Here is a 20,557-nt window from a genome sequence, read left to right on the forward strand (position 1 = left end):
AGCATGAATTGGAAGCCAGACAAGCAGCAATAAATCGTGAATTGGAAAACAGACAAGCAGCATTAAATACCTTACAAGAGGAGCTTGAGATGAAAACTGTCATTGACGCTGCAGATGCAACATTAAGAACACTATCAAATGGTGAGGAACAAGAGCGTGGTCTAGACAACGAGGCATGTTCAATTAAACACCATGACAATGGAAGAATAAAAGATAAACTGCATAGTCTACTTGATGAAGACGAGGAGGAGGACAGTGATGAAGGAGAGGAGGACAGTGATGAAGACGAGGAGGAGGACAGTGATAAAGAAGAGGAAGAAGAGGTAGAAGAGGTGGACCAGTGGCCAAGCCATACTGCTACAAGCCATAAGACAAGATGTGCTGCCTCTGCTGGTCGAAGCCGGCATGTGCTGCCAACAACCTCTCATACTCAAGCCCCTCAGTCTCACACTGATCTACACCGAACAAGCGGAAGCAGCAACCTGGCAAAGGTGATGAAGAAGCAGAATAAAATAACTGAAATGCTAATAAAAGAACAACGTCATTCATTACTTCCTACCAGCCAGATACCCATGTTTAAAGGAGATCCACTACAATACCTGTCATTCATCCGAGTCTTTGAGCATTCAATTGAAGAGAAAACTGACAACTACAAAGACCGCCTTTTCTTCCTTGAACAGTTTACCGAAGGCCAGACAAAAGAGCTTGTAAGAAGTTGTCGGTATACAAACCACAAGAAGGGTTACAACAAAGCCAAAAGACTGCTTGAAGAAAACTTCGGAAATCAACTCCTAATCGCAGCGGCTTGTATGGAGAAAGTTTCCAAGTGGACTGCTATCAAAAGTGAGGACAAAAGAGCACTGCATGCCTATTCAATTGCTCTCCGTGGATGTCTAAACACAATGCAAGACATTGAATTTTTGGAAGAGATGAGCACCCCATCTCAAATGAAGCTGGTGATCCTAAAATTACCATACAGGCTCAGGGAGAGGTGGCGAGCTACTGCTTATGACTTTTATGAATGTAAAAGAAAAAGGGAAACGTTTCCTGAGCTTGTTGCCTTCATAGAGCGACAGGCTAGAATGGCAACAGATCCTCTTTTCAGGGACATACAAGACCCTGCACCCAAAAAGGATCAAAGAGGAAGCAAACCGTTCAATGCAAGGTTCAACCTAGACTACCAGCGAAGTAGCTTTGCAACTATTGCAACCCCGGGTTTCCATGACAAACGGAAGCCCTACAAAGGTTCAAGGATAAGCGTTGACCGCTTACACGCCATCATGCGCAGACCGTGTGTATTCTGTGCAGAAGAACATGCAGATGAAACATGTAAAATGAACAAACCTCACAAGGAAAAATTTAATGCTTGATGTATAAAGGAATATGCTTCGGCTGTTTGAATAAGGGACATAGAAGCAAAGATTGCCCGAACAGTTTGAATTGTGATGTGTGTTCCCAAAAACATCCAACAATTCTACACATGTATAAAGGAGAAGATGATGGAGAGACAGGTACGACAATTAGCAGTGGAATGGTTTCTTTGAAAGCCCATGGCGTTACCGGGGCCGGTGATGGCCAAACACTTTCAATCATACCAGTACAGGTAAAAATGTCCAACTCAACTAAAGTCATCCAAACGTACGCTTTCATGGATTCGGGGAGTACAGCATGTTTTTGTACTGAAGCATTAAGACGGCAGTTGAATGCAAAGGTGGAGAAAACACAAATCCTGCTGAGGACAATGGGCCAAGAGCAAGCTGTTAGCACTTCATTTGTCCCTGCTGGTCGACTTGAAGTGAGCAACATTGACAGTTCTGAGTTCTACGAGCTACCAAAGCTGTACATCCAGGATGAAATCCCTGTAGCCAAGGAGCACATGCCTACACAAGCTGCACTGGAAAGGTGGGACTACTTGAAGAAGATTCAATTGACGGAAGTTGATGCGCCTGTTGGACTGCTCATTGGAACCAATGCGCCACAACTGATGGAACCGTGGAAGGTCATTAACAGTCAGAATGAGGGACCTTATGCTGTTAAAACAGTGTTGGGATGGATAGTGAATGGATCACTAAACAAGGATGGAGACGGACCGCACTCATCTGTCACCGCTAATCAGATTTCAGTAGCGGACATGAACGGCCTTCTCATTGAACGATGCAACCATGATTTCCCAGAAGGAAAATACGAGGAAAAGAAGAAGATGTCTTCTGTTGAAGACAAAAGATTTGTGGAAATTATCTCGAACTCTGCTGTGAAAAGTGATGGACATTATCAACTTGCACATACCAGTTATGCCCTACTAAAGTCTGCAGAGGACAACACAGAAGCATTCTCAGCTAAGGCAGTTGACACTGTTTGAAGCAATTTCTATGAAAATGATTGTTTAAAGTCTGTTTCCACAGAAGAAGAAGTGGTAACACAGGTAATCACTGTGTCAGATATTGAAAAGGAGAAATACAGTGTGGCAGCTGTGGAAGAGAGTGCTGCAAATTAAATGCAAGACGAACCCGAAACAGCACCAGCAAAACCAACCATTAACCCTGCTACATGTACACCAGATGAGAGAGAGGCATCAGATGATTCCACAGAGGAAGAGTGTACTGGGAAACCAGATGATGTGCACGACTGCAGCCCCTCAGAGAATGAAGCAGAGGAAGAGGAGGATGCACATAACGAAACCACTGCTGAACCTCCAGTGTTTGGGGCAGGAGCTCTAAGAAGCAGGACGGCAGCGGTCGCAGCCGGTCCAAAAAGGCTGACCAAGCGGCACCTTCCTGAAGAGGAGAAAGACGACAGCATAGAAGTGCATCTCCCAAAGCGTAGCTCTACTCTGCGAAGACCTGCTGAGGATAAGATTGTTGCAGAAGACGACATGAAATGCACCATGGAAAAACAAGATAACAAAGTTTCCAAGAGAAGGAATTACAAGAAGAAACGACGTAAAGAAACCTGAAAAAGAACGGCTGAGACTTCCTGACCGACCTACCGCAGACAGGCCTGATTAACCCTGGTGGCGAGTCACAACATTGAACTTTGAATAGACATTGGCTGTATGCCTATCAGAACTATATGGCTCTGTTTGTTATAAAAAAAAATAAACATTGGCTATATGCCTGTCAGAACTATATGGCTCTGTTTGTTATATAAAAAAAAAAAAAAATATTATTGAGTTACCTTAACTGTTACTTGACTCACTAACTGATTTGTTCTTCCCATGCTCAGGGACAACAGGTGAAAACCACAGGACCCAGTCAAGTTTCTTTATGTTTAGAATTGTGATTTCATATTGTTTATTATTGAGGACATTAGCATTGACTGTAGGTTATGTCGGCTTCTTTGCCTCTTTGATGCATATATAATTTTATAATTGTGTTTTGGTGCACAATTAAGGGGCCGGTGTGTAGAGGCAGAAACCGACTTGGTGGATTTATATATTATTATTATATATATTATGTTATATATATATATATATATATATATATATATATATATATATTATATTATTATTATATATATATATTATATTATGTATATATTAGAACCATGCACTGAACCATTTATGTTTGGACACTAGGGGGCTCACCACCCAATATAGCCCACTAGGTGATTACTATGAGCCATGCACCTGCGGAGGATTTACCTTCACAAACTGTTTTACTGTTGGAACTGACCACACGGAGCAATTGACGACTGTTCCGTTTAACCCTTAATTCATTATCACCCTTGGACAACAATAAACCCTGTAAACCGTAAGAGGAGCAACTGTGGACATTCAATTCATTCAACATCTACAACTTTGGTACAGAGTGAAAAGGCACAATAGCGGGTGCATCGTGGACGACTGTCAACAACCCAGGAATGACAGTCGGCCACTACATCACATTAAGTGTATTACTTTGTTTAAGTTAAAACTATAATGCAAATAGTGCGGCTGGGTAGCGCAGCAGACTAAGACCTTGCCTACCACCGCAGAGACACTGGGATCTAATCCAGCTGTCAGCGGTACGTTCGGCTTGGTCGGTCGTCCATACTAACACAATTGGCAGTGTTAGCGGGTGGGAAGCCGGTGGGGTATGTATCCTGGTCGTTGTAAACAGCGACTCCTACAGGTCGGTTGGGGCGCCTGCTCAGCAAGGAAGGAAACTGGGGGAGATAGTGTGATCCTCCCACGCGTTACACTCCCCCAGTGAGAGTCCTCGCTGTCAGGTGAAAAGAAGCGGCTGGCTGACTCCACATATCGGGTAGTCTTCACCCTCCCCAGACCGACAGTAGGGGGCAAGAGCGCAACGACCAGGAAGGGAATTGGCATAACGACTAACATTGGGATGGGAGAAAAAGTACGGAAAAAGGGGGGGGAAAGATCAATACAAATAAAAGAATAAAAAACTATAATGCAAATGAATGGAAATTTGATATTCAATTCAATTACATACATGCTAAAGATTAGGCTTTAAAATGTCTGTTAGTATCAGCATATTTAAACAAGGTTTCTGAACAAAGTTAGTGGTGGTGATTAGTGGTCTCCACTCCCAGAGCAGACAATTAGGGTTGCACGGTATACCGGTATTAGTATAGTACCACGGTACTAGAGTGTTCGAAATGATACTATACTGCGTTTGGGAAAAAAAATGTACTTTTTTTATTTATTCATTTATGCATGCGAATGCCTTCCTATTGGAGCACAGCGCTGCTGTCAGTGGTGACGTTGCACTAGTTTACCGGAAGCAACCTTCTGGAATGAAGAACAACAAACTCTAGTTGAGACGAGAGCTAGCATAGCTCGTCCAACGAATGTTGGCATCAATGACATGACTACAGTACTGATGGGAGCTACTGTAGCACGTAACGTTAGTTATCATAACCATCGGCAATCGCAGTGAGGATCTTTATTGATTAAACATTAGCTAGCTAGCACATTTTGCATAGAATAAACTCGGCTAACGTTAGCTTATATAGCTAGCGAACTATAATTCTAGGTAAAGCTAGCTAGCTAACGTTAATCAATAAAGATCCTCACTGCGATTGCGATGGTTATGATAACTAACGTTACGTGCTACAGTAGCTCCTATCAGTACTGTAGTCAGGTCATTGATGCCAACATTCGTTGGACGAGCTATGCTAGCTCTCGTGACTACAGTTCCTTATACGAGCATTAGAAAATGTCCACAATGCTATTCGCAAGAATAGAAAATAAATTGAAAAGCCTAATAATAAGCTATACATAGCCTAAACTGCCGTGCTGATAGCTAGTAAACACAGCATCTCTATGGCTTAGTCACAAACGTGATTTATACAGAGACATTTGACAATTGTTAATGGTTGATACATACTGTATAAAGACAACGGAAATCTATTTTATTTTTGTTAAACAGCCTACAATAGTTCTAGATTACTTTTTCTACCCCTTGAATTTTTTTTAACTACAGAAGTCTGCTGCATTTGGCTCACAGAGTGACTCCCCCCACTCAGAAGCAACCTAACCTCTGCTTTTTTTTGAGCAGCATATTAAGTCGCAGAGTCCATCTGTGTGGACCAAGTTCCAATATATATACAGTTGAGAAAGCTGGGTTCAGAAACCTTGTACAGCAACTGTTTTGAGTGCAAAAAAAGTTCTCCAGCATTTTGAATGCCATTGCTTTTAAGTTAATTTATTCTTGTCATTGTTCATTGTTGTGTTTTAAAATAAAGAACAATAATGACATCCAAGTGTTTCCCTGATTTTGAGGGAAAGTATCGAAAGTATCAAAATTAATATTGGTATAGTATCGAAACTAAAATGTTGGTATCGTGACAACCCTAGACAATATTGATGGTTGACTCTTTGTGAACTGCAATAAAGGTTGTAAATGTTCTGCATCGTTTTAAATCAAGACGTTTCTTCCATTCAATCACATAATACAATCTTTTCTATGGCAGTTGTGTCCTGAGTGTCTTTCCATCTAAGTGGAACTACAAGATCAGTACCTATATATTCAAGGACAATGACGAGAATACAATTAATACAAATGTATATTTATTGTTTAATGTCTATTCACTATAAACAGAACATGAAAAATACATTGTAACAATATAATAGATTTACTGTAAAGATTAAAAGAGATATATCTTGAATGCATAAACATGTTACTTCATAGTTACTTTGAGAGGATTATGTGCTCCAATAAATTCCACTCAGCACTATTAATCTACATATGCAGATCATTGTAAATACATCACATATAAACATAACACTGCCTTCATGGCACAATCTTGATTTAACTAAAAAGATTATTTTCATGAATGAATTACTAGATTTCAACCAGAATACAATACGTTCTCTTGGGCATTTCCTGGTTCTTAAACAAGGTGAAAATAGTGGAGCTAAAGCCTGGTCTGGTTCAACAAAGGAAATCAATGATGAAAAAACAACTGGCCGCTGGTGGTGCAGGGTTGATTGAGTAGGACACCATGACTCAATGAGGCCTTCTGATTTGAAAATGTGTTAGAGGCCTTGCACTGAATGTTTGTGTAGTTCTTTGTCTTTTAACATGGCTGCCTGTAACATAGCGGCCATTGTTTTGAACCTGGCAATGGAAGGGACAACGGTTGCTATGTGTAAACAATGGTTGCTATGTGTAGATATTTGGGAAATATATCAACAGGAAAGCCAGTGGAACAGTAATAAGCGTTTTACAATGTTTGACCAACTCTACCACTGTACAGTAATCAAGCATTTTCTTATTTCACATCTCAACCTTGGTGCTCAACCAAAAATAAAGAGCACATCAAAGGCTTGCTCCCTCCGATTTGTAAAATCTTGTTTTTTGCACTGTTGGTCGCTCATTTCACTCTGTATGGAATACAATTGATCCTAATTAATTGAATTTCAAACCTTTATCTTAACTAGAAAAAAGTTAAGATTGCCCTCATTTGCAGATTTGTCAGGTATAACAAGACATATTTTAAATAAATATTGAAATTATGATCTTCATACACAGGCGTAGATATAGTCTCTTTCTGCGTCATGCGCTGCTCTACCTAGGAGCCACCCCTCTAAACCACACCCAGTATTTTACTGAGTCCTATTGCAAAGCTTACAGATGTCAAAGAACATTTGGGAGGGATGCAATCTTTCAAAACTTAAAAATGCATTGTTTTGCATCTATATTTAGCACATATGATAGAATTTATATAGAAAATATACAAAAAATGAAATACAATTACCACCAGCCATAAATGAGCTTTTTTTTTTTACTCTGAGGGAAAAGGGGCAGGTGCTCAAGCACCCCTTGGGCCCTATGTGTGTCTGGTTACAGGCAGCCATTTTGGAAGAGGGACAACTAGTGTTGGAAGAGAGGACTAGAGAGCAAGGCCTCTGTTCGAACCATGTAAATGGTGTTTGAAGATGAGAGTCAGAAGTACTGATCACATTAGTTGGATTGCTGTCCAGGATAAATGTGTTGTTAACACATTGACCGCCAGAGCTTTTATAGAACAGTCTGCAGCCTCTGCCAGGGTTTTTGAGCATTCTGACTCATCTTTCAACTCCCACCAAATATACTGTGATATGACTATGAACACATGGAATATCTCAAAAGACAGATAAAGATCTCTAGTTTCATCAGTGATCATCAGCCAGTATGAATGCGCTGGTGCCTCTTTAAGCATCCAGACCGACTGAAGCTCTTCTCACATTGGTCACAGTGGTAGGCCTTCTCTCCTGTATGAATGCGCTGGTGTGTCTTTAAGGGTCCAGAGGTTCTGAAGCGCGCTCCACATTGGTCACAGTAGTAGGGCTTCTCGCCTGTATGAATGCGCTGGTGTGTCTTTAAGCTGTCATATCTACTGAAGCTCTCCGCACATTGGTCACAGTGGTAGGACTTCTCTCCTGTATGAATGCGCTGGTGACACTTTAAGTTGTCATATCTACTGAAGCTCTTTTCACATTGGTCACAGTGGTAGGACTTCTCTCCTGTATGAATGCGCTGGTGTGTCTTTAAATCTCCAGACCGACTGAAGCTCTTCTCACATTGGTCACAGTGGTAGGGCTTGTCTCCTGTATGAATGCGCTGGTGATTCTTTAAATCTCCAGAGTGACTGAAGCTCTTCTCACACTGGTCACAGTGGTAGGGCTTCTCTCCTGTATGAGTGCGCTGGTGTGTCTTTAAGGCTCCAGAGGTCCTGAAGCACGCTCCACATTGGTCACAGTAGTAGGGCTTGTCTCCTGTATGAATGCGCTGGTGTGTCTTTAAGCTGTCATATCTACTGAAGCTCTTCTCACATTGGTCACAGTGGTAGGACTTCTCTCCTGTATGAATGCGCTGGTGTGTCTTTAAGCTTCCAGACCGACTGAAGCTCTTCTCACATTGGTCACAGTGGTAGGGCTTGTCTCCTGTATGAATGCGCTGGTGACTATTTAAATCTCCAGATTGACTGAAGCTCCTCTCACACTGGTCACAGTGGTAGGGCTTCTCTTCTGTATGAATGCGCTGGTGTGTCTTTAAGGCTCCAGAGGTCCTGAAGCGCGATCCACATTGGTCACAGTAGTAGGGCTTGTCTCCTGTATGAATGCGCTGGTGTGTCTTTAAGGCTCCAGAGGTCCTGAAGCACGCTCCACATTGGTCACAGTAGTAGGGCTTGTCTCCTGTATGAATGCGCTGGTGTGTCTTTAAGTTTTCAGACCGACTGAAGCGCGATCCACACTGGTCACAGTAGTAGGGCTTGTCTCCTGTATGAATGCGCTGGTGTGTCTTTAAGCTGTCATATCTACTGAAGCTCTTCTCACACTGGTCACAGTGGTAAGGCTTCTCTCCTGTATGAATGCGCTGGTGTTTTAGAAAATCAGCCTTTTTGATGAAGCGCTTTCCACACTGGTCACAGCAGTGAGGCCTTGACTCATTCATATCTCTGCTTGTTGTTGGGGAGCAATGCAGCAATTGTACCTGGAGAAGAGAGAAGTACACCAATGAAGAGTTCAGATTTTGCATTCGTTCAGTTTGTATTTCTCAAGTTCTCAAAATGTTTTATGCTCTAAATGTAGTTGTTGATGTGATTTAAAAGTGAATCTGCTCCAAGGGCGGTTATTGAAACCTGACGAACATTAATACAATACTGAGATAAATCCCAACAGGCAGTTGCCTGCAATATGACATTGTGGTTGTATCTGTCCTTGTAACAATATCATTGTTGTTCCTAGTTTGTGTTGTTTTGGGGGGCAATTAAGAGTACACAGACCACTAGTACAGATAATTCAGTCTGAAATTATATATTCAATGGAATGGATAGTATATTAGCAATATCAATTACATGTCAATGAATCCATGTATTGTTTAGCTAAAGAGTAGCCTATTGATCATTAGTTTGTAATATGTCTATCAGATCAAGATCATAAATTAAGATCACTTTTTGTCTGTTTCTTTCAAGTCTTATAGTATCCAGCATATTGCCACCCTATAACCTTTCAGTCTGCCCAGCACCAAGACAACTGTTGGCATTGCAGCCTTGATGCTGCTCGTTAATCCTGTTGTGGCCTATGGCTGAAAGGAAAGGTAAAGGAGGAAAGACCTTTTTCTGTTGATTTGGTCATATCCGTCTGTCATAGTAGTCTTTAGTGGTCTGTCTTTGACCAATTCATTGACAATGAATGTCTTTACAGCTATGATAGTATGATAGACATATCAGAGGTTGTAATATTGTGAAGAGAATTAATGTAATATTTATTATGAAGAGAATTCCGTCATTGCAGATGCTAGCAGTTAGCGGACGATTATTAACCCTTTCAGTGCCAACCACGTAATATAAAATGTTTGCCCGCCAGCGGTTGAGTGCCAGCCACGTAATATTACGTTTTTGGATAGTTTGTCCTTTTTATCGATTTTAATATCCTATTCAATGTCAGGGACCCGCATGTTGCCGTTAGAAGGCATACTGCGACCCCGAGGGTGCAGTACCAGCCAGATCCTCCCAGGTGACAGTATTGAGAGTGCAGTAAACCCTGTTCCAGACCCTGTGTTACACTCAACTGTCTCCGAGTGCAGTTTTTCAGTAGAGGGAAGCCTAGAGGTTCAATCGGTCGCATCCAAACGTCTACGAGACATCCGATGCATATGTTGTGGTGGCAGTGTTTCGCCTGAAAAAAAATTCAACAGCGGTGCTGTGCTGCGTGCACGCTGCCAGAATCCATATTTGTGCGTGCGCACGTGCCGCCGGAATCCATATTAGCGCATGCTGCCAGAGAAATAACTTAAAACTACCTTAGAATTGTTCGAGGTTATTCATGTTCATGGAGTCATGTGCGTGTGAATTTGCTAGGATGTTTTTGGTGATTTCTTTTGCAGTGTAGTTGTAATCAAAGTAAATGTCAAGATTAATGACATGCCTCAACACTTGTACACTATTTGTATTGAACATAGATATAGATGATTTAATAGATAATATAAATACTAACAATACTAACTGTCTAACATACACAAATCACAACACTACAACAGCACTTTACACCTAAGAACTCCTAGTGGCATAGGCTACATTCTGCCTTAGAGCATTTCATTTTCCTGGGCTTTTGAAAGAAAAGCTCCAGGGCCCTCATTTATCAAATATTCGTAGAAAGTGTTCTATTTTCATATGTAAGCACAGAATTTAGAATGTGTGCATGAACAGAAATATTGGGATTTATCAACCGTGCATACACAGGTCCTACGCTCCTCCGTGTTGATAAATACCTCTTTGTTCTACCGTCAATGCTTGTGCATGATTATCCATATATGGTCATGAAACACCCCCCATGGGATGTGAAATAATGGACTGACCCGAGCGGAACTCTGAGAAACTTCACGGGAGATTGTTCACTGAGGCGCTGTCGAACCAAGAAGACACAACCGGTGTTATGGGATAAATAAAAGGCTGACTTGTACACGGTGATGTCAGATATCAACGGCTCCCTAAGACCATTGCTGCAATTCTGCCTGGACAGCTCAAAATACTAATAAAGACCATTCGTTGACCACTGTTTGGCGTTGGTGGTTTGATTGATTGATTGAAAAGTTTATTAACAGATTGCAGAATGGGTACAGTACAGTACAGCTCAATACATACAATTGTTAAGGGGATGCAGACCAGAGAAAGACTTTCGTCTTGTTTACATCAGGGTCCCCCATTTTCAATTCATCATGTGTGTGTCATTATAACCGTGCTGTAATATGAATGCCTTTATTAGTTGTGTTCGATTGGCTATAATATGATTTTTAGAGGCATCTATTTTGAATGAATGAATGAATGAAAACTTTATTTAACAGATTGCAGAATGGGTACAATACAGTACGGCTCAATACACACAATTGTTAAGGGGATGCAGACCAGAGAAAGACGTTTGTCTTGTTTACATCAGGGTCCCCCCCCCCCTGTTGTTGACGGTATTAGCCTAATACCGACAACAAAATAGATGCCTCTAAAAATCATATACTATTAGGTAGCCTATATGAATTACATAGCCATAGCCTACATTATGCAACAGTAACTTGCGCATACCAGTGTATGCGACGGACCAGTGTATACCTTATATCATATCATATTCATATTCATATAATAGTTTACTCTATCAGCATACCAGCATGTAATACGTTCTGAGTGTGTATCTACCTCAACTCCTTATTATTTTGCGCATAGATTGCAGAAATACGGGAACGTTTTGATTTATATTAAAAGGCTTTGACATTGTAAAACTAAATACGTGGAATTCTGTAAGCATAATACAAGTCATATCACCCACACGATATATGCTCTGTGTCCAGAGCATGTATGCTTTTCATTCATTTAAGACACATTATTGCAAGGGTTTTGTAATACACATACACCCTGTTACAAAGGGTCAGATTAAACCGAATATATATATTTATTGCCTGAGATCCCATGTATAATATCTGCATATCGTTTGATATCCCCTGTATATTCCTTGTACAATATATACGGAATATCCCTTTACCTGGTAGCAGGACAGACCATAATATTCGTTCTCCTATTGGAAGCGATCCCCTAGGCGCCAGCACCATACCCCCTCGAGCTGACTTGAAAGCTACCGCCAGGACTTGCCCAAACATGCCCGCTTTCGCCCAAGGCTACGAGACAGTGAGCAGGCTGGCACCATCGTTTACCCCCCGCACATATAAATATAGCGCGGCGAATACAGAACCCCCCTTGCAGTTCCTTTTCAGTTCGCCTTCAGTTCAGTCTGGTTCAGTTATCCAAGCAACGTCTCACCCACTACGCAACGTGGGCAGAGCAGGGCTCGCATCGCCCCAAGATAGTCTCGTGTTATCCTAATACGTCTGTTTGTCGTATCGTTCTCTATTTATTAGTAAAGCCTTCATTACGAGTCAAAGACCACGTGGAGTGAGTAATTGTGCGTCTATAATAGAGCACTTATTGCCCGTGCTAATAGTATAGTAACGTCAAGGTTAACCGTGCACTACCACGCACCGGAGGATATCTACACCGGAGCAGCAGCACCACGGGGGATTTACACCCCGCCCGCAGTGCCACTTTTCCGGCAAGGATTATTATTCTTCATTCTTCACTACGCCGCTGGAAGCAGAGAACCGTCTACACCCACTGCTGTGGGATCCACGTGCCCGTGGAGATATCACTCAAGCCCGTTTCTGTCGTACCAGAGACTCCACAGCTTTCACCTGCAAGGCGCGCAACCTGGGACCAGGCTGCCTATCCCCGCTGACACGGGGGTGACATTGCGGGACTTGCATAGAGCTTCGGCCCCCTCTGCTGGCTTACAACCGGTAGTACACCCCATCCCAGAGTACCAGAGATAATCCTTAATATTTACTATTGACTCGCCTATGCACATTCTATTTGCCTTATAAGCGCAACTAAGTCATGTAATATAATCCCCTTTATGTAATAAATATTGTAAACAAGTATTTTGTGTGGAAAACCGTGTTATTGTGGGAGTGTTCTAATCTAAAATACTTATGTACAGTATTGGCCAGGAGTACATAGACGGTAGTGATTTAATGATATCAGTACTTGATTAATACAGTCAGGGAATTGTACCCCTCAGTTACACACCCTGTTCTCATTGCAATGCGTTTTTTATTCTTTCTTATACAGTAGGAAGGGGGAAGAACACTATATCGTGGGTGTTCATATGACTTGTATTCTGCTTACAGCTTCGAAATTCCACTTGTTTCGTTTAACGTAAAGCCTTTTTTTTGTATTATTATTATTGGTCTTTTTCCCCCTCCATTTTCCTCCGATTTTCTCCCATCCCAATGTTAGTCGTATGCCAATTCCCAGTCCCTTCCTGGTCGCTGCGCACTTACCCCCCACAGTCAGATCATCTGGGAGAGTGGAGGCTACCACGTGCTTCCTCCGACACACGTCCAGCCAATCACCGCTTCTTTTCACCTGGCAGCGCGGATTCTTATCGAGGGGGCGTAGCGTGTGGGAGGACCACACTATCCCCCTCGAGTCCTATCCACGCTTAGCAGGCGCCCCGACCGAACTGTAGGAGTCGCTGTTTACAACGACCCGGACCCACCCCGCCAGCTTCTCCCACCCTCTAATACAGCCAATTGTATTAGTGCAGACGGCCAGCCAAGCTGGTGACAACCCCGGAGCTGTGAGCTGGATTCGAACAGGCGAATCCAGCCCACAGCTCCGGGGTTGGTGACGAACGCAATCTCCGCTCGGCCACCTAACCGCTAACGTAAAGCCTTTTAAATATAATCAAAACGTTCCTGTGTTTCTGCGGTCTGTGCGCAAAATAATAACGAATTGAGTTACACGGAGCGCAGTCAGTCAGTACACCCTGTATATTCCGATAACGCTATATAAACCATGCTGCATTCATTCTGAGATAAAGACCTATTATTCCAAATGCTATTTACAGGGTTTTGACCATAATTACACTACTGTTGCTATTTTACAATGAACTATAATGAATTACGGTTCATACAGAACACGCCAGTGTTGAAACTAATGCACAGAAGCTTATTTCCTTGTTCTACCAACGGGTGCCAGCTACGCATGCTCTGGGCTGTGCGTAGACATACGCACAAAGTCAAGTTCATGTTCAAATTGATAAATCCCACACTTTGCTTAGAAATGGTCGTACGCACGGGTTAAGCACATATCTGTGCGTACGCAACGTTGATGAATGAGGGCCCTGGTACCCGCTACAGTTGAAACAAATACAAGCCCGGGTCACTATTAGAGGAAATACGGTAATATTTCTTCCCCATCTTACCGCTGACAATCTTTTGAGCGGGATTTCCAAGAGTCTTGTCTGTAGTTTAGCTCCACTCTTCTCTCCAAGCTCCTCATAACCTTGGATTACAAACCAGTCTGTGTCCTTTTCTGAAACTGAGAGAACCGTCAAATTTGTATTCGTTTATTAAAAAAGATCACCATTAGCTGATGCCAATGGCACCAGCTAGTCTTCCTGAGGTCCAAAGTCCCACATATCAATATATACATACACACGCGCACATATATACACTGAATAAAATAAAAAAAATAAATGATTGTTCTTTAAAAAAAGTTTTTATCATCATTCCATTTGGGCTGTGGGGTGTGCTTAACACATTAACTGCCACGGAGTTTGCCTGTCTCATACCACTCTCTGCCACCACTCTAAGCCTATGGAGATTGTTACATTCAAGCCTAAAATATGGCTTGTGTAGGCCTTGAATGCAAAGTGGTGGACCCAGGACAAGACAGGAGTTTATCAAAAATAACAATATTTATTGGAACAGCTATTTAAATGGACAAAAGGGTGAGAGCTGGGTGTTCCAGACTCCAAAGGTCAATAACAAAACTAAGGCACATAGGCCAAAAGAGAACAAACAGCAAAAATAGAAGCAGTGAGAGCAGATGAGACTCTGGTGAGCTGACATCTCTTGTGAAGTGGGAGACACTGCAGCCTGCACTCTGCTCTGCTTTGTGCCTCATCACCACACCTGTGTTAATTAGAGAACGGCCATTTTAATTACAAGCAAAAACAAAGGAAGAGTGTGTCAATCAAACCACCCATTAGTGACAACACACTACTACCACAATGTGAATATGCACCACAGACAGTAAGTATCCCTCTACCATGTGAAAGTAATACATAACAGAGATGTTCACCTTCTTTGCAGGGCTATAACTTTTTAAATTGTATTGCTAAATAAATTGACATTACTATGGCCCATTCAACATCGATTATCTATCGTTCAGGATGTAGGAACGTTATACTTTTTCATAGATTCATACGAAAATACCGTCTAGAATATAAATATGTTTTAATCTTTTTCTGCAGTAATTCCTAGAACGTGAGTTATAGGCATAAACGCATATATAGATGATCAACTGCCGTTTGTTGCCGATACACGCTATATTAAAAATGTCAACTGTACATGATCCTAAACGTTATGACTCATCATGCGCGGATGAATGGGGGGGGGGCGTTTATAATTCCGTGATCGTCAGTAAATGCTTTATGTAGTATGGGTGATATATTGATCAGAGCAGTTTGCATTAATAATAATAAACAAACATGCTGAAAGTAACGTTACTGTCCTCTTACCGTTCGCCGATGAGACTAGAGGAAAAAGATCCCACTTATTTGACGTGGATCGACTAGATCCATTTCCGGGTTGTATAATAATAATAAACGCCCAAATGATATAGATTATTGAGTTATGGCAGCGATCCATATACACGGATGTGTGTCTAGAGTCCCGCAACAATATGTGAGTTCCGGACGCATTTCTCAGATGCACAGAGATCACCAGAGATCCATTTCCGGTTGTAACTCGCCCGATCATCCACCAGGCGGCAGTATTGAAGCGTTGCAAAGTTGTGCAGGCTCCCACTGTATCAGCCGAGGCTGGGTGAGGGAATTATGAATACCATGGCGAAAAAATTAAATATGATCTCAATAACGTTGTACGCCGTGGAATGGCAGAATTAGCATGACCTTGAAACACGTTGTACGACGTTATTGGCGCCCAATGTGTTAATGTCTGAAGGACTCGACTGAAGGCTTCTTGTCCTCTGCGAAAGCATGCAATTGGTCCACCAGATGGATACATCTTGATATTTGTCTAGTGTGTTCATTAGACAGGTGAAATCCTCTTTCAGTGCCTCTGTGCCCATTTTCTTAGGCAGTTAGCATCGCTGGTATGTGCGCCATTAGAGTCAGCCACGCTTATAGGCCTCTTTGCTTTTGGAAAGAATGAAAAAAAAAAAAAAAAAAAACATATATATTGTGCATTCGACTAAGAGGTTGGCAGTCGACTATGGCTCCTTTCGATTGATTAGTCGACTATTCGACTAGTCGTGGTCAGCCCTAGTCATGTGTAATCAGATTTGTTATTTGACTTGCCACAAATCTCACCCCACTTATTGTCTAGTGATTAATTCTGTATTACAGGTGAAAACTGACCGGAGGAACAGGCTGCAGGGAGACCATCTGGCCGCTTGTATGCGTCTCAGCATCAATGGGCCCCCTACCAGTGAATTCCCCTACCAAAGAGCCCTGGGCCCTCATTCATCAACGTGACTTACGCACAGATATGTGCTTAAGCTGTGCGTACGACCATTTCTAAGCAAAGAGTGGGATTCATCAATTTCAACTTGAACTTGACTTCGTGCTTATATTTACGCACAGCTCTGAGCATGCTTAGCTGACGCCCAGTGGTAGAATATCGTTACTACGGCATAAGCGCTCCTCAGTACATGCATTCGTTTCAACGCGGAAATAAAGACACTGGCGCGTGTTCTGTATGACCCCCGTAATTCATTATAGTTCATTGTAAAATAGCGACAGTAGTGTAATTATAACGGGCTCACACGCGAACAAGAGGTTGGCCTGCTTGTTTGGCACGGGGGGGCAGATGCAGAACACCAACCTCCAAACGCGATTAAATATTGTTTCAAATAAAAAGCGAATTATTTTGTGTCATGTTTCCAAATAAGATTGGTCACGAAATGCTTTCTACTTCAATTTGTTGGTTAGAATAGATGACCTCCGTTGAAACTTCACTGAGACTAACAGTCTATTTGTGAGCTCCCGCACAGATGTGATGATAATAATAATAATAATGATAATAGCTTCATTTTATATAGCGCCTTTCAAGAGACCCAAGGTCGCTTTACATAGATAGGGGGGGGGGGGTAACAAAGTAACAAACATAGTGGACAGACACAACATATAAATATGATGATGGAATTCATTCAAGTCCTCTCCACCCTCGGGTCTTTGCCACCGGCACGGTCCATCGTGATATTGGAGATGGATCGAGCAATAGACTGTTACTGTAGCTGTCAAAGCTCCATCACAAATGCAGTTATGTGAATAGAAAGGGATTCCACTCAGTCAATGTTGCGATGCGCATTTGCCTGATACATGTTGTTGCTGCATGCCGGGAGGAAAGGCATGCTGCATGTTTTCAATTCATTAAATAAAACGGATACTTTTTGCAAGGGTTTACTGACTGTCATACAAATAATCAACCAACTACATACTGTAACTTTTCAGTGCACGTTCTTATTTACATTGTGACAACAGCCTTGTGAGTTCCCGCAGTGACCCGCACACAGACATGATGGAATTCAAGTTCAAGTTTGTATTGATCACATATAGGCAGGCTACACATGGCGTATCTGCTACATCATACATGGCAGTGAGATTCATTGTTCTTGTATATGCTCTCGTATTATTGTTTATATAGGCTACCCAATACTGACATCAAAATAAATTGTATGCCTCTAGAAATCATATGCAGCAGGTAGAAGATTGACGGAAAATCCGTCGCGATTTGGAATAAAATTGAGGAGAACTTTAATCCCTGGGTATTAATCAAACAAAACGGAAAAAGGCAGTCATATTCCAGCACGGTCTTTATTAGTGTTTGCGCTGCCCAGGCAGCAATGGTTAATAGATATCATATCCGACATCACCGTACGTGTACACGTCTGTCAGCCTGTCTCATAACACGCTTCCCTCGGTTTAGTCCATTCTTCCACATTTCATGGGGGTGTCCATTACCGTATATGGTTAATCGGGGCGGTTTTGGTATGCAAATACGTGAAAGTGTGCACGAGCCTCGGCGCAGGGCCAAGGTGATATTTATCATGACAGGTGTGCGTAGAACCTGCGTACGCACGTGTGGTAAATCCCGTTTCTTTTGTGCGTGCACTCATTCTAAATTCTGTGCTTACGTGTGGAAATAGAACATTTTCTACGTCACGTTGATGAATGAGGGCCCTGGAGCTTTTCTTTCAAAAGCCCAGGAAAATGAAATGCTCTAAGGCAGAATGTAGCCTATGCCACTAGGAGTTCTTAGGTGTAAAGTGCTGTTGTAGTGTTATGATTTGTGTATGTTAGACAGTTAGTATGTTCTATGTATATATGTCTATGTTTTCTATTTATAGTATCTATTAAATCATCTATATCTATGTTCAATACAAATAGTGTACATTTAAGTGTTGAGGCATGTCATTAATCTTGACTTTTACCCTGATTACAACTACACTGCAAACAAATTGTATCTTATCAAGTGAAAATATCTTGTATTTGGTACAATAATTTAGCTTTTTCTGATTTTGGTCAATGTAATCTTGTTTTAAAAAACACGATTAACATTTTCTTAAAACAAGATTAAATGGACCAAAATCAAGAAAAATAATAAACCAAATTATCTGCCAGTGGAATAAGATAATCCACGATAATTCTACAAAATATTGGATTTATTGTACCAAATACAAGATATTTTCACTTGGAATGCGGTTCTGGACCGGTAGCTGTCTGTTTATTAAGGTTGAATGGATGGACCATGGGTCCACTTCCAGACATTGGATGATTGAGGAATCGGGAAACGGAGCATTTTTCTAACGTTTTGAAATGGATTTGTGCATGAATGTGGACTCGGGACGCGTTGTTTTGGTACCGGTAAGTAAGTTATGTTATGGTTAAGCTTATGGAAGATGAACGTACAAGTTATGAATGCCGAAAGTGTATGTTTCGTAAAGCGTTCCAGTTCGACTGTGTGTGTGCGTATTGGCTTCGGTGATTCACTACAGGGGTTTAATGGCTTAAGCTGGGTTTTGATTATCACTTAATCAATGCAGAATCAATTTTGTGCATCTGTATGTGTAGTTGTGTATTACTGTCGTGAGTTTGTGAGTCACATTGGTCTAATTTCAGCCTCCGTTATACGTTATTTGTTCCATATGACTAGTTTCATATGTGTGTGTCTCGAATGTGCGCGCTGATTTGTTTAAGTTGGTAACACGGGTCGCTAAGGAATTTAGGTTTGAGGTTGAAGAAAGTGCACTTTTAGGTTGAAAGAACGGCCCTAATGTCAACGTTTCAATATAACCGTTATGTATGGTGATAACGAGTATATTGTTAACTTAGCTCCGCTCCCCCCCGCTGATGAAAGTCATACCGTCATAATACCCATACCGGGGTGTGATGTCAGCAAGGTATGACGGTATGAAACAAATTATACCGCCCAAGCCTAGTTACCAGTACAGTCACTCAGTAGCTATGTGACATGGCTTGACTCAATCAGTCCAATCTTTACTTCTCCTTCTTTCACCAGTCACTCAGGCAGACCAGCTTGTTCACATTGGCTGGTGACAAACTAGCTCTCTTCTTCTGTACAATATGGCCTGATAAAGAGAACAGTCTCTCGCATGGGACAGTTGAGGCAGGGGTCCCCAAGTAATTCAGGGCGATGTGGGCCAGCTTACCATAGACAGCAGTGTGGTCTGACCACCACTTTAGTGGACACTGATACCTCTCCACAGTAGGGCTGGACGGTATGGTCTAAAATGTATATCATGGTATAATTTGAAGTATAGACGGTAACGGTATATATCACGGTATATTCATCCATCTTAAAATGTCTATATAAATGCTTCTGAAGGGGTAAAACACTGGTATGGCAGCTATTACTGTACTCTTGTATTACTAGGACATATTTCACATAGTACAGAGGTATTTTAAGAACATTTATTGTGCAAAACTGCAATAGAAAAATGCAAAACCTTTTCTCAAGTGTCTGCTGGCAGGTAACGCATATCTTGGATCGTGTTTTGACCATGTCTATCGACAGTTTGAAAAGGAACCATGTCCTTACTAAGGCTGTCAAAGTTAACGCGGTATTAACGCGTTATCGCCCGATTCTATTAACGCCACTATTTTTTTTAACTCACGATGCCATGGACGACATAACGTGTTAGCAGTCCGCCCCCTGAATGCCCATCACGGCAATTAGCGTGATCTTTTTTTTATTAACGATCTGAATTCATATTTCATCAACCGAGTCTACCGTTGGGAAACCAGCTCCATCAGGCGCTCAGATGTGAAAAAAGCGCCCCCTATCGTCTCCCAGATTAGATTCAGATTCAGAGTTTTTATTTGCCACATGGAATCATACAATCAGAGTATCTTCATTACACAATCATAAATAACATTCCATGGACAAAAGGAGCAGGAAGAAGAATAAATCTTATAGTTACCTGTAGGGATGCCCCGATCGATCGGCCACCGATCGTTATCGGCCGATACTCAGTA

Source organism: Notolepis coatsorum (assembly GCF_963971535.1).
Source record: "Notolepis coatsorum genome assembly, chromosome: 8".
NCBI classification, from domain to species: domain Eukaryota; kingdom Metazoa; phylum Chordata; class Actinopteri; order Aulopiformes; family Paralepididae; genus Notolepis; species Notolepis coatsorum.